General features: G+C 33.4%; 1 long non-coding RNA gene across 1 annotated transcript; it reads right to left on the bottom strand.

The window, feature by feature from the left end:
- Positions 1-440: 440 nt before the first annotated feature.
- Positions 441-2477, bottom strand: LOC127860293 (uncharacterized). Its single transcript, XR_008039680.1, has 3 exons — positions 2243-2477; positions 1575-1685; positions 441-970 (listed from the first exon to the last, which is right to left on the bottom strand). It is a non-coding gene; the product is annotated as an uncharacterized LOC127860293 (long non-coding RNA).
- Positions 2478-13075: the final 10598 nt, after the last annotated feature.

Raw genomic sequence — 13075 nt, 5'->3', positions numbered from 1 at the left:
CATGTAATCTGGAAAACCATGGAAAACCATGGATTTTTTTCCAGGGTTTTCCAGATTACATGGAGTATTCGGACGGTATTTTTTCCATGCTGGCTGGAAAACCCTGGAAAATGTTCCAGGTTTTTTCTTTGTTTAATATTCCATGGATGCCTGGTATAACATGGAAAATTGTCCAGCGTTTACCATGGTCACTGAATAGAAAAAGAAATTTCTGGTCTAAAAACAATATTTGTGTATTAAATGAATACAATACTCACAGCTTAAATAAATCATAATTCAAGGTTAGATTAAAACAAAACAAAAAATCAACATAATGCCTTAGTTTCTTCGATGTATTATTTTGTTCACAATTCATCAAAATATAACATCAGATTACAAATTGTGTTACATTTATTTAACAAATTATTCAGATCAAACAAGTGTTGTTAAATACATGCTTACAAAGCCTCTAGGTCCATTATCATAAATCAGGCCCTTACATAACAGAACAGGCGCTACTTTAAAAGTTAAAAAGTATAATGCAACCTTAACAACATGTATTCAAAGTAACAAAATACAAGCAAGTCAAGTAATATACAGTAACAATTCACGAACCCTGTACAAACGATATACAAGAAACAAAATGAAAAATTTAAGTTATTTTAGCTACTTCATGTTTGTCACAATATATGTAGCTGCCCATGAGAACAATTAAGGATACTATTTTTCTCAGCTACTTTCACTTTAATGCAATTTAGGTGCTCAATTTCATTAAAATACTTTTATATAATTTTATTGTTCAAAGAAATTCAGAACATGAATGCATGTACATGTATTACTTTCCAAGTGACAGTTAGTAAATTATAAGTACCCAGGTGGGATAAAATTACAGTTTTTAAAAACTTTTTTGTTAATTAGCTGGGCTTCAGTAGGTCGTGGATCTTTTATAGAACTTGTACTGCTGTTATACTGTACGGCTCCTGCATGATCTCTGAAAGAAAAACAAAGCAAACAATATTACAAGAAAGTCATAAGTTTTTTACATTCATCTGTAAAAGTAAATGTGCAGCAATCATATGATTGAATATCTATACTTCAATGCTCATTCACATTTTAATCTATTTTAGATATTTCATATCACTGCTCAATTCGGTACATCTGGCTTTTTTGTATTTGAGCGAACATTTACGATCCTAAGTAGTTTGCAATTATTTCTTTTCCATTTAGTGAAATTTATTCTCTTAAAGTTTGCAAGCGGGCTTTAATCTACTTGCAAACAGGCAACCACACAGGAAAACTGAGACTTTCAAGTGAATAAATTGTTGATTTAACTTATATTTTTATATGAAATTTATATTGTTGTTTTCTTAAATGCCCCAAAACGGGGTATACTAGCATGTATCTGGAAACTCAAACATATATAGGAATTTTTATATTCAGATATTGCTATATGAAAGATATGCTAATTTGCTAATTCATATAAAAATAACCTGTAATTGAAACTAGACCAAAATATTGGATACCAAAAAGACAAAATACTTTCAGGTGGTTAACACTAAATTACTTATATGAGCCCGGGGCATAACAATATTTACCATGAATTTGTGGCCATGTTAGTCCTCTTGGTAAATGCGCCAAAAGAGCCGCTTTGCTGTCTTGGGTTATTTCCCTGCCAAACTCTGCAGTATCTTCCATCAACTGGTCAGCTACAGTTAAAGCACATAATGAAAATGTATATAGAAAATAATTCAAGTATTGTTTTAAATATTTAGTAAAATTGTCTTTAAATAATAACTTACAATGAAGTTAATACATCACAAAGCATAGCATAACAAAATTTGTAGGTATGATTAGTACAAATTTATTATTGCTATAATTAGAATGATGTGTAATTCTATTGGTATGAAAATGTACAGTGAAACCTAAAAAACAATGCTATTGGTTTAATTAATTTATTTATAAACATTAACAGCATTAATGAGCATTGAGTTCTCATCATGCACAGCACATAACTCCCTTAGCCTCAGTTCCCTAGCCATGCATTATAAACTTCTGATACTACATTCAAGCTTATTAATATCTCCACATAGGACTTCCTTTATCAAGCTGCAAACTGCACTTAGTGAAAATGTGTGTGACAGCTGCTTTTAAACTTCTATATTTGCCATACTTTTACCTAAAATGTCACATAAAAAAGGTCTACAATGATGACATAAGAAGAATAAATTTAAAGGAATATTTAGAAATAATGAAAAGCACAAACCTTCAGTTGTTGTTCTATTCCTAGACAGACTTCTGAAACACTTGTATGCATCACTTTTTAACAACATTTCATGTCACTTTCCAAATGATATCCATACATTATTATTTTAAGAAATTCTTGTTAATGGAAAAACTCATTAAGTTAAACTCTACTGTTTGTGAAATTACATTAACTTCATTTTAACAACAAGTTTAACCTGCATTTTTTCTTCAATACGCCTTCTCCATAATTTCAATCTAACAGGTAAACGTTCTGTATTTGAACTCAACCAATCAGAAAAGGCTGTGATATTTTATAACCAATAGATTAGCCGCAGACACATCTGACTCACACACAGGCTTTTCAGATAGTTTGTTAATTGCAAACCTGGACTGTAGTTAAATATTGAGTGTGTATACACCTTGAACAGGGTTAAGGAATTTAAACTTGTAGACATTGCTTTGAAAGTTACTACTTTTACTTCTACTACTAGTACTACTACTACTACTACTACTTCTGCAAAACTACTACTACTATTACAACAGCCACAACAACAACAACAACTACCTACTACTACTACTACTACTACTACTACTACTACTGCTACTACTACTACTACTACTACTTCTACTTCTACTACTACTACTACTACTACTACTACATCTACTACTACTACTACTGCTACTACTACTACTACTACTACTACTTCAACTACTACTACTGCTTCAACTACTACTACTACTGCTACTGCTGCTGCTACTGCTGCTGCTGCTACTACTCCTGCTGCTGCTGCTACTACTACTACTGCTACTGCTGCTGCTGCTACTATTACAACTCCTGTTGCAGCGACTACTACTACTACTGCTGCTGCTGCTGTTACTACTACTACTACTTCTACCACTACTACTGCTGCTACTTCTACTTCTACTACTACTACTACTACTACTACTACTACTTCTACTACTACTACTACTAGTACTTCAACTACTACTGCTACTTCTACTGCTACTACTACTGATGCTGCTGATGCTGCTACTGCTACTACTGCTGCTGCTGCTACTTCTACTACTACTACTGCTGCTGCTGCTAATGCTACTTCCTTAACTACTACTACTACTGCTGCTTCTAGCCCAGCAAACATGCCCATATCGGCCCGATATCGGCTAAATGATGGAATATCGGCAGAGATTTGCCGATGTTGGGCCGACATCGGACCGACATTTATGTTAAACAAAAAATATTTTGTTAAGAGATGAGAACTTTTTGCAATTTTCCATTTTAGTGAATCCATCTTGTTTAATAACGTTTAATTAGGTCGCATATTATTCAATTTATATTTATAGGACAATGTCGGCCCGATGTCGGCCCGTTGTTATAAAAAAATACTTATAACTCCACAGTTCAAAGTATGATATCGGCCCAACATAGGCCCGATATCATAATTAACACTCAAGAGAAAAGGTAACTTTGATTATTTTCTTTTTAATTTCTTGTTGCGTTAAATTTAATTGTCTATGTCTCTTTTAAAAACCGTGAAAGATAGGTCGCATATTATACAATTTATATTTATAGGACAATGTCGGCCCGATGTCGGCCCGTTGTTATAAAAATACTTATAACTCAACAGTTCAAAGTATGATATCGGCCCAACATAGGCCCGATATCATAATTAACACTCAAGAGAAAAGGTAACTTTTATTATTTTCTTTTTAATTTCTTGTTATTAAATTTAATTATTATGTCTCTTTTAAAAACCGTGTAAGATACTTGATATAAAATCAATATTATCATGTCCAGGAAGAGTAACCGTTGTTAAAAGGAAATACACAGGTTGCTTCCCTTGGCTCTTGTGCAGTGAATCTGCCCAGGCTTATGAAGTAAACAAAATAAAGTATGTCAACTAAATTTATATCACATAATGTTATAAAATACCTTTCATTTAATTAATATATTTGTCATATTACTTTTTATGTAAATATGCGTTTGAAATATTTGACTTTAAAATATATTCAGTCCTGTATGATCATACAAAGCTGCATTGACTCAATTTCGAAATTATCAAGGTAGAACTATTCTGTCCTGGACTTTTTTATTTATTTTTGTTCGGAAACAATTTTATTTCTTTATTCACAAGATCAGACCATTTTTAGAGTGCTTTTTTTCTGAAATTGCTATCTGTCATCAAATGTCACATGTTTTCGCGACTGTTCAATGTTTGTTTAATTTCATGAATGAATAGCTAGTCAGCTATAAGTTGTTTCATAAAATTCTTTCTAATAAATTTTGGTGAAACTGAGAACACTCCGTGTATTATATTAGCAATGTCAAAATCAAGGGATAAAACATACTGGCACTCGTACAGACAGGTAAAAAAAAATGTTTCACTTAAATCATGTTTACAATGCTAAGGGAATCATGTTCCAGTACACCCAATGCAACAGGCCATTTGGCAGCTATTTCTTAGGTAATTACTTATTGTTCTTTTAGTATACAACATAAATTAATGAACTGAGAACTGTGTACAGATGCTTTGTGTTTCTTTTCAGGTGAGCCATTTGTCTGTAATGGGTGGCCGAAACCGCGCTGATGTGTGCCGGCGCATTCTGAAGCATTGCATGTCAAATGAGGTGGCCAACCAGAACAGCTGGCATGGGAGGAAGAAAAAGGCAGTATTTGGAAAACTTTCTATTGGCTGATGCTGTGCAGAGTAAGTTGTCATAGTATGTGTAAAAAGATAAGGTCACAGTTAGAACTAATTCATAGTGCCAGTTACGCGGTCTTGGTAGTTTTCAGACTATACCTAAGGGGTCAATATAAAAAACCGGGTCTGTATACAACCACGCGTTCTAGGCACCTTTAATTACTATGAGGGGGGTGTAGGGGAGGTAATGCAATCAAATGTCGCAATAAGGTCTTATATCGAAAACCACAATCACGTCTGAAATTGAAATTTCATGAACCTAGCAATTAATGTCACTATATATTTCCTTGTATGAGACGTAAAATAAATGACGTATTTATATATAATACTATATAAGGTACCCCTATACACCTTAATTCGTGTTAATATCGGGTAAAAAAGGGTATGGAGATACATGTATTTAAAGTGGGAACCCCATGAACTATTTCTTAATCAGAGACCACGTAACTGGCCATATGTGTGAATATATATATACATACAGAATTACATCCGGCTGTTTTCCTTTTTCAAAAGTAGTCTTCATATTGTAATTTAAAAAGGGTTAAGAAATAATATTGGTTTATAAACTGCCCAGTATCGTTAATTCTTGCAACACTGTTTGAACATATAATGGATATAGAATAATATGAGCCTACATGTCATTACCATTTTCAGAAGCTGTCATGCGGTCCTTGAAATGCACAGCTGCAGAAGTTGAACATGAGTGCAGGGAATGGTTTAGAACAGCCTCTGACCGTGACGGTGGAAGAAAAAAGAGGACAGCCAAAATAAGTGATGAACCGTCCCAATGAATTTTAACTCGTGTGTGTTTTAACTTTTAATTTAGTCTCCTGCTGCAATTTGTTATGATGTAAAGGTCTCTTTGAACTTGAAATTAATGATTTTACACAACTTTTCTTTTAATATGTATACTGATGGAAGCAGTGTATATTTTTTTTGTTTTTTTTTTGCCTTTATTACCTAAATAGCTGTAACTCTGTGTGTTACTTAGGTAAACGTAACTTTTCAATATATTCTTGTTCTAATTGTTTCATTTGTCATTTTTGAAGAAAACAAGTTTCATGTAGTTTGTATTAATATTGAAGACAATTTTCTTGTAATATTTTTTATTCAAAACTTTCTAGAAATGCCCATAATTTATGTCTAAGTTCAGGGGACATACAAGGTATTTATTTCTGAAAATACTCAATTATAAAAATCAATTCCCTCAATTCATTTTGAATTTGATAAGTGACAGAACTCAATTATTTTTATTTTCAAGTGATCATTTCCTGGTGAAAACAACAAATAATTTTAATATATGTTAGTTTAAGGTATTTATAACCATATGTAAATAAGTCCCAGTAAACTACTCAATTATATATCATTCAGCAATATATTGCTCTGTCCTACTGCAATGTATTCATTAACAAATACTGGCTGCTTTATACTGCATATCATTATTAGTTCTCTTTAAAGGAATGGTCTGACTTAATGGCTTTTTTTTCAGTATTTTGGGGATGTGATCCCATTCCATGAAATTGGGAAATGTTGTGTCAATATATATATTTACATGCAGTTCAGAAAAAGTACAACTGATTAACTACAAGTCTTATTCCACATTTCATAGCTAGTATTTACCATTTAAGACTATTCAACAATGAGGAATTGCTTGACTTGATTTAGGGGGAAAAAATGTGTTCTGCCATTGACAACATGGCCCATTACCTTAAATTGAGATTTCTAGTCACTTGTACATTTACATTTTGTGCCATTACTATGTTTTGTTTTTTTTGCTGGATAGCAATTTCCTGAATTTACTTGTTACAATTTTTGTGTATCGTATGACTGCTATGTTGTATTTTGCTGACTAGTCTTGTTACTATTTTTTGTGTATCATATGACTACATTGTTGTATTTTGCTGACTAGTCTTACTTGTTCCTATTTATTGTGTATCGTATGACTACTATGTTGTATTTTGCTGACTAGTCTTATTTGTTACTATGTTTTGTGTATCGTATGACTACTATGTTGTACTTTGCTGACTAGTCTTACTTGTTACTATTTTTTGTGTAAGGTATGACTACTTTGTTGTATTTTGCTGACTAGTCTTATTTGTTCTTATTTTGTGTGTATCTTATGACTACTATGTTGTATTTTGCTAACTAGTCTTAATTGTTACTATTTTATGGGTATCATACGCTATCCATTTTAAAGAAAGGGTTATTTTATTAATTGCCAGGGTATATAGACCAGTTTTGATAATATGGGTGATATGAACCATTTATACATGCATGTTTGGTAATTTTCCATGTATACAATATGCGTGTTGGATACGTTGGTTTTCTTCATAATTCTCTTATTTTATTTTCATTTGCTGAATATTCTATTACCAAAATACAAAACTCAAGTCATTTGGTCATTTAACATTTTGTTTCAATGTGTTACTTTTTCAGTTTCTGTACCTGTAGAATTATAGAGTCTGTTTAAATAATTTCTTTTACATTTGTTGTTAGTCAATGTATATATTAATTAATTTTACCCCATTAGAATAAAAATGTTGGAATTAGTAATAAATCAGTTTAATATTTTCAGTTTCAAGACAGTAGTATAATTAGCAAATACTGTATTCCAGTTTGGTTGAAAAGAATGTAAAAATAAAATGTTGTCCGAAGAAAATGTTCTTTCATTTATTTAAGAAACTGTTTTAGGCCCTTAACACTACCAACAACAATTAAAAACAATTGAGGCTAGACAGGGACTGAGGAATGGTTAAAAGTATGTCGGCACCATGCTGGCTCAAGAAGGTATCGCCGATATACATACCAATGTCGGGCCAACATCGAGCCGTGTTGCACTCCCGATCTCGGGCCGATATACATACCAATGTCGGGCCAACATCGAGCCGTGTTGCACTCCCGATCTCGGGCCGATGTAATTACCGATGTCGGGCCGATATACATACCGATGTCGGGCCAACATTGCGCCGTGTTGCACTCCCGTTGTCGGGCCGATGTAATTACCGATGTCGGGCCGATATTGAAATAAATATCGGGCCGACATCGGACCGATTTAAAATGTTTGCTGGGAGTATTGTTATTATTATTTATACTACTATTGCTACCATTACTGCTACTATTCCTGTAAATGCTAAAACAACAACACAATAGTAACTGCTACTGTCACTTAAATTTGCACCAATAGTATAATTATCAGTAGTTTAACTGCTTGTACAACTTATACAACAACCACTTTTACTTCTACTCCTACAACATATTCTACTGCCAGCACCAGCATTACTACTTCTACTACTACTACTACTACTACTACTACTACTACTATAACTACTACTATTTCTGCCCAAACTATGCACATTGTTTTATCTTTTATTCATATGTTGTGTAAATTGTTGAACTCTGATTTACTTTGAATAAAATGTGTTGCATTTTTATAAGTTATTTTCTCCTCTTATAAAGTCTAAGTTTTTTACAGGGTTAGCTGAAAATGTTAGAGTCTTTTCCATGCTTAAAAAATTCTATGTTCCACTTTCCATGCTATCTGGAAATATTTTCCAGGGTTATCCAGCCTAAATCCAGCGTTTTCCATTCCTTTTCCATGCTTTTCCATCCAAGGCTGGAAAATGCTTGGAAAAAAAGTCCACGTTTCATGGACATTTCTAGAACAAAACCCTGGAAAACCCTGGAAACTGTTTCAAATTCCAGGGATTACCATGGAATTCCATGTTATACCATGGATTTCCAGCCTAAGTTCCATGATTACCCTGGACAATGTACACCCGGGAATGTACCGATCAAGTTTCATGATCCTGGGCCTAAGCATTCTTGAGTTATCATCCGGAAACCATTTTACTATTTCGAGTCACTGTGACCTTGACCTTTGACCTAGTGACCTGAAAATCAATAGGGGTCATCTGCCAGTCATGATCAATGTTCCTATGAAGTTTCATGATCCTAGGCCTAAGCGTTCTTGAGTTATCATCCAGAAACCATTTGGTGGACGGAGGGACCGACATGTGCAAAACAATATACCCCCTCTTCTTCGAAGGGGGGCATAAATATGAGAACATAGAGTTATAGTACAGACCCTCTGGGGCCGACAATCTTCTTAATATAAAGGGGCATACGCAATCTGTATTGATGTCAAGAGTTGAGTGTGAAACTGTTATATCGTTTCATGCTGAACAAGCAGTAAACGTCATTGCAAAACGCACTGTAGTATCCCTTTTCATACCATATACTTCCCAAAAATAGAAAGTCAATTGAATAACATTTTTATGTACATGTGAAAACTGTTGATTGCACGTTTTCTATGTCGAACAGTTTCCTGCCTAAGGGCTGGAAATTTAATATTAAAATTCATCGGACGCTTACAAAGGTCAGCAAAGATGAACAGCTGTGTTGAATAGCTACGCCTAAAAGCTACATCTGAACAGCACTCCAGTATTTGCACAAAATTAGTACACTGCAACGCCGATATATCGGGGTCAAAAGATCGTGAGCACGATATATCCGGCGCGCGATATAACTCGAGAAATGTCTAACTAAATTGTATTGCGGTTAATTTGTCAAATTTGCCCAATGTTTTCATTTTATATACGGCGCTACTACATATTTGTATAGTGATAATTGCAAACCAATTCTACAATAAACATTTTTCATAACTACATATGTATCTTTATTTATCATAAAAAACAAAATGTAAATTATATTTTTCATTTTCATGTACGATCGCTCGCGAAACAGTTCAAAACAAGAATTATTGTCGTAAAAAAAACGTATAAAATATAATTGTGCATATATTTGAATTTACGCTTTTAAATAGTCCTAATGAAGGAACTGAAACAGCGTAACGGTAACGATACAGCGTGTTTGAATTATATTTTATTAAGAGGAAATGTCAATGCCACATAATTCGTGAGATACCGCGGTACTTTAGTTGAAATTTACAACGAAACTTTTAATGGAAATAAAATTATCTCAATGTTGTACCCGCTACAAAACTTTTATTTAGAAATAAAAACACCCAGGCCAATTTTCGCGCGCTTTTTATCAGAACAAAGAAATTCATGACCAGTACCAAAATTTAACGATTTATATACCAGTAAACTGCCATTATTACTTTTGAAATGACACTAAATGGTTATTTGTTAAGTGTTAAAAACAACCCCAGCCGTGTGTACACAACACTGTCACTTATCGACTGTTATTCACGCTTCACTGCGTGCCATAGTAAGCCGCGACATATAGGGTGTTAATACTATCTGGAACCCGTTTTTTGCTTAAGTTAGCAAATTCTCAGATTAAAACATGTCATTTAGTGATCATGCTCGTCGGATTTTTGGGAGCCATAACCAAAGCGCAATATATTGGACATCGCGATATAACGGTCCGCGATATATCGGTGTTGCAATGTATTGGGTATTTCAGTTTTGGACATAATTATAATAATAACATAAATCATAATCATAATAATTAATGTGTTATATAACAATAATTATAAATACCATCATCATGTTTGTTTTTATTAATATAATAATCATCATTATTCATCACTATCAGCATCATCTAAGTTTAAAAGCAATATGCTTAATTATATAATTAAATGGGGCTATTTACCTTATAATACTGACTCATACTTTTCTTTATTTTAACAATTTTTGAAAGTTCAGCAGATACATATTTAATTTTAACATACATCACATTATCTTTTAAGACATTACTGATTTCAACCTGAAATAAATATGGTAACAAACTGGCATTATAATCTAATTAAATAACATGATATTATCAATGTATTAAGTATAGATTATTATATGGAGAAAGTGTGCCTTTAGTGGTTATTGGCACCTTTGGTGAGTTATTTGCACGAGGGCTTTAGCCCGAGTGCAAATAAACAACAAGTGTGCTAATAACCACTAAAGGCACACTTGCTCCATATAATGACCTGTTTATTGCATATGTTCATCATGTGTATACATATGTCGTGTAAATCGAAATTAATAATTAATATCGTGTATATCAAAATTAATAATCAATATCGAAATAAAAACATAATTTAATATAAATGACACGCTTACCTCAATGACAACTTTAAATCAATATTTACAACAATGAAATTGAAACGAGTTGCACTTACATTTTTTATTATTCACTCTCTGTATAGAAACTTATTTTAAACCACACTATTTAATTGTATTCCTATCGAAGTTTACATTTATGCACAATAAACACGTAATGCGAAATACGTTTGACATTTGTTCGATGATTTAAACAAATATTTTATTGTTAAAAAACAACACGTCCAACATGTCCTTAAAAGTAGTTTAACTCAAACTAGTGACAGAAGTGTGTTTCATCAGAGAAATTTCGTCATACAACATACGTCATAAATTGCGCTATCAGTTGCATGAAAAAAGTACGGAAAGCTGGTTTTGAGAGAAAAAAGCGAATCCAAAATCCGTTCAGACGCCATTTTGTTTTAACGCTCCGGTCGCCAATTACGTAACGTCAACACGTGCCGACAATCCGTCGTTGCTGCGAGATAATCGGAAGTTTGAAAATAACCGATGTTGGCACAATGTGCCAATAACCGGTTATTTGCACACTTGCTCAATACCGAGATTTTCACGAGTTATTCGCGAAAAAATGTCCAATTGTGTTACTAAATATAGTAACATTAATGCAATAACATATATGAATTATGAATTAACATTAATTTCCAGAAATCTGACATTCAACACTGACAATGTACAAAAGTTTATTGAAAGGGTTTGGACCAACCACTATATTTCCAGTATGATGCCAGATTATCTGAGATTTCTGTTATTAGATGGAAATATATATGGTTTCAAACTTACATAAAAATGTTTCCCTGTTAGCAAGTGTTGTATTTTCATAGTATTACCTTATATAATGTTCAGGCACATAATTTTTTGCCAGAAATTTGACATCACTCTGGAAATATGTAACATTGGTTTGTCCCAAATCCATGCCTGAATCAGTGTTTTGTTCCATTATTGTCAGCTGTTTTGTGCTGTCAGTGTGTAACTTTCTTAAGATAACATTTCAATTTAAGAAGCTCCAGACAAAACTTTAGTACAAAACAACTGGGCAACAAGACTTTATTATTTGCAATATATTTAGCAATATATGTCCCCTACCAGCTCCACCATTGTCAGATTTTTTAATTCTTTGTGTTGCTATAGCAACCAGAACTTCTTGACGTAGAAACAAAATGAAAAGACGTGCATAATCTCCATATTGCCATCTGACCATGTTTCAAGTTTTATGAAAAAATATGAAGAACTTTTTAAGTTATTGCAGGATCCAGAAAAGTGTGACAGACAGACAGACAGACAGACAGACAGAGAGACAGACACACAGACAGAAAGACTCACAGACAGACGCACAGAGCGCAAACCATAAGTCTCCTCCGTTGAAACCCGGAGGGGACAAAAATATCAAAGCAAAAGTTATGACTCTTCTATACTGCACTTTAGCTCAATGAGAAGTTGATACCTTTAATAGTTTTTAAGATAATCTCTGGACAATAAATCCAACAGCACAACGACTTAAAAGCCAGACAAACAAGCAAATTCGTTGAATTGACATCCCCCGCCAATATGCTGCTGGAGTCTGGACACAAAAGTGTTATATTTGACACTCAAAAAAGCATTTTTTCAAGATAAAAAGGGCCATAACTCCATTATTAACAGGTGTAAAATGCCATTTGGCGTGCATCATCATCTTATCCATATATATACTCATACCAAGTTTCAATAAAATCCGCCAAAGCACTTCCAAGATATGGCTGCCGACACACAAACAAATGCATTATTTCAAGATACAAAGGGCCATAACTCTGTTTTTAACAGATGGTGTACAATGCCATTTGGCGTGCATCATCCTCTTAAGCATATATATACCCATACCAAGTTTCAATGAAATCCGCCAAAGCACTTCCAAGATATGGCTCCGGACACAAAAGTGCCTATAGTAAAAAGCATTTTTTCAAGATACAAAGGGCCTTAACTCTGTTTTTAACAGATGGTGTACAATGCCATTTAATGTGCATCATCCTCTTATGCATATATATACTCTTACGAAGTTTTAATGAAATCCGCCAAAGCACTTCCAAGATATGGCTCCGGACA

The sequence above is a fragment of the Dreissena polymorpha genome, chromosome 1 (assembly GCF_020536995.1).
Source record: "Dreissena polymorpha isolate Duluth1 chromosome 1, UMN_Dpol_1.0, whole genome shotgun sequence".
Classification (NCBI taxonomy): Eukaryota; Metazoa; Mollusca; class Bivalvia; order Myida; family Dreissenidae; genus Dreissena; species Dreissena polymorpha.
This window is presented reverse-complemented; position numbering and strand designations above follow the sequence as displayed.